Here is a 3475-nt window from a genome sequence, read left to right as displayed (position 1 = left end):
ACTAAAAGGAATCTAGGAAGATATTCCCTTTCTATTAGGTTAGTGATTACTTGTGGTATACATCAATTCCTATGACAATAGGAATTTCCAAGATTCTCTCCTAATCATGATGGGATTATGACGTCCTTGAGGGCTAAGTAGGTCATTCTTGACCAAGTTGACCTTGTCTACCGTTCTGGTGCTTATTAGATTGACTTGTTCTAATAGTACCAAGGATGATCCAATCTCCATTTTTTAGTCATTCTCATCGTGTTGATTAGACCATTTAGACTAGAGGTCTACGGCTTGATCTGATTTTATCTGCTTTCTTGAATCCACTATTCTCTGATCGAAGATTCGATCTTCAGTACTTCATTTGTTTTGGTTCAATGATCTGAAAACTACGATCTCATAATCTTTTAACCGCCCCATTCTACTATAAGTAGGGCTTGCATTTATTTATTCGTCTCATACTAGAAAATGTAGGTTGATGATGAACCAATATTTATACTATATATTTCGCCCTTTTATATTTTTTTTCTTGTCTAGTTTAGTTGGAAGTTTTAAGTATTTGTGATACTTTTGCCATATTGTGTTTCTAGGAGCAGCATGATCGAGTTTGGTGAAAAAGTATGCAAACAGTGGAGTTTTTGAGTGATTCTAGTTGGAGTCGGTTCATAAGAGATTGAAGATGATCATATCAAGTTTTCAGCTCAAAATTCCCAGCCAATCATTCCCAGTTTAAGAACGAAGACAAGTTAGTGTGCTGACAAGACAGTTTCGATATCTGAAGGTTACATGAGAGATAAGTACATAATTAAACCCTAAATTGAGAAAACCTCCTTCTTAGCTTTTGAAGCAGACGTTTCAAGCTTTCTAAAGACATCTCAGTCATTGAAATTTATGGACTTTTGGTCTACTAAACATATGGAGGCAGGGCACTTTCTGTTTACCCATTTAAATTAGAAGTCAATTTTAATTGACATTTATTTTGTGTCTCTTGATCTGATCCAGAGTGTGGATGATTGGAGTCTCTTTTAAGTATGCATTAGGGGCATTTAAATAGGAGGGCGATAATAATAAAAGATGGGGGCTGTTTTCCAGAGGAGGAGATTAGAGAGCTCAGGAAGAATTCTTGTAAAAAAGGGTTGTTCTCTTTCTTTGATTCTTCATGGATAATTCCTTATGTATTTAGACAAGTATGTATAACTAATTTCCTATTGCTAGAGTGAGGCCGTGAGCCTCAACATGATCACATAGATTTCTCTTTTAATTGCTTAAGTGTTGTTACATGCTTGCTTTGATATTTTCAATCACTGAATTAAACTATCTATGTGCCTTGATGTTTGATCACCATTAGGATGCTTAGAAAAGTCATCGGATGCAATTTTGAACAAATATCACGTTAAAATTGGTTATGCTTCTAGTGATTGAGGATTGTAATTTCTCCTAAGGTAAATATCATACTTTTAGGGATTACATGGTTTACCAAAAGGATTTTCACCAAGATGAATGAATCACTGATGTTTATATTTAATCCAAATGTCAGGGATAAATTGCATGTTGTGGTATGCATTTTAGCTTGAATGTCACAAGTAAAACTACACAAGGAAAAACCCAACCTTGAAAGCATGTGTGTTTTCGATTACTTAAGCAATTGGAGGAGCTACGTATGAGTGTTGTTGGTAAAGGTTGAACTCTAGTGCCTTGTCAATCTAATTTTCTTCAATTATTTATATTATCTCGAGCTTCTACATTTACCTGTTTTGTTTAGTTGGATCATTATTTCTATAAGCCAATTCTCATTTTAGATATTTGTTCAAGTCACGTATGGTAGGATTTAGTTTTGTCAAATGAGTGTAGTTCTTATTATTAACTAAGTTAAATACTCCAAAACTCATAAATTGTTTATACCAGTCCTTAAGAAGATCGACCTTACTTGAGTCATTCTATACTACAAAAACTTGTTCTCTTACAAGAATTTTCTATGGTTTAACCCTCGTTTTATAGGTGGTAAAATCTCTATCAGTTGTCTTAAGGAGTAATGCATGTGATATACATATAAAGAGAGAAGGAAGAGAGTTTTGGGTTAGTGAATTTGATGTGTTTAGAAAGTACTAGTTGGGTTGTCTTGTCGATATTCTCAGTATTGAGGTGAGTGGTTTACGAAGAAGCGTTTTGCCCATTCATGAATATAGCTTGTATTATTGTTGCTAGTATTCTGAAAAGGCTTTTAAGCCAAAATAGTCTCTGAGATTTGCATAACATATCACTTTGGTCCCTGAGATTTGAAATTAATAGAACTGGTCCCTGAAATTGTCCATCATCAATCATTTTGGTCATTCCGTGCAAATTTATGTTAAATAATGATCAAAATGATTGATATGCCCTCAATTTAATAAACAATAAACCAAAATGATTTGATAAAAATTAAGGGTATTTTGGTCATTCTATTCTTATTTAATGGAGAGTTTTCAAGGAAACACCAAAATGAGTGATGGTGGACAAACTCAGGACCAATTTTATTGATTTCAAATCTCAATAATCAAAATGAGGACTTATGCAAATCTCAAAAACCATTTCGGTTAAAAAGCCTTTTGAAAAAGAATGTTTTGCTCTCGTCCATAAGCGAGGAATACCTTTAGCCAAAAAAATAAGTGCCAAGAAGGAAGATTGCAAATCTTTCGAAGTAGGGTGTCACTATCTCAGATGTCCTAGCATTCCATTAATATTTGATACAAGACTGTGAGCCATAATTTTCATATATTGCGTCAAAAGATGAGTTTTCTTATCAACAAAAATCACACTTTAACCCACTGTGTCCTGAGTCAAACCCTCCCCCTTTCTTTTGTGTAGCTTAGATAAATAAAATCGCTTGCAATAAAAAAAGAATCTAACTTCACAATAAATTGAGCTTTGAACATATGCTTTTGTTTCTAATGATTTGTTTAGATCTGGAATAGCGGAGTTTAATCATAAGCATGTCTTTTTCTTGTACTTTTGTTAATTGCGCTTGAGTTAACTTTAATCTTTCACTGGCAGAGAATTAAAAATAAGGTCAGCTTAGTCCATTTTGATTGTTGAAGGAGGTCCTGTTGCAGTCCTGTTTTGTCCCTTTAATTAGTAATTAGGACTTGGCCATTTGGAATGAGAATTAGAGCTTGAGCCTCTGGTTGTGTGATTAGGCTTGTGTTAATTATACCCTAATATAAATAGTAATATTAATTAATCAAAGACTAGGGCCTTGTAAGTTAAAATTAATCAATGTATTAATTTTAATTTTCGGAATTAGTTTTTGATTAATATCTGGAAAACATTTGAACGAAGTGTCACAACATTATGAAATAGTTGTGTACGTTCGAAGACATCCAAAGGGTATTTGGAAGGGTATATGATATAGCCTATATATCAGTGGTTTCATTCCAACGTAGAATTTATTTTTTTCCCTTCTTTCTGTCCCGTACAAAACTTTTCAGAAAGTAAATAGACAAAAGAA

General features: G+C 33.5%; 1 long non-coding RNA gene across 1 annotated transcript; it reads left to right on the top strand.

Annotated features, from left to right (window-relative positions):
* The first annotated feature begins 271 nt into the window (after positions 1-271).
* On the top strand, positions 272-1458 carry LOC148698061 (uncharacterized). Its single transcript, XR_015960325.1, has 2 exons — positions 272-461; positions 582-1458. It is a non-coding gene; the product is annotated as an uncharacterized LOC148698061 (long non-coding RNA).
* Positions 1459-3475: the final 2017 nt, after the last annotated feature.

The sequence above is a fragment of the Pyrus communis genome, chromosome 3 (assembly GCF_041283825.1).
Source record: "Pyrus communis isolate YQ-2024b chromosome 3, ASM4128382v1, whole genome shotgun sequence".
NCBI classification, from domain to species: domain Eukaryota; kingdom Viridiplantae; phylum Streptophyta; class Magnoliopsida; order Rosales; family Rosaceae; genus Pyrus; species Pyrus communis.
The sequence above is the reverse complement of the archived record's forward strand: the minus strand, read 5'-3'. Positions and strand labels throughout refer to the sequence as shown.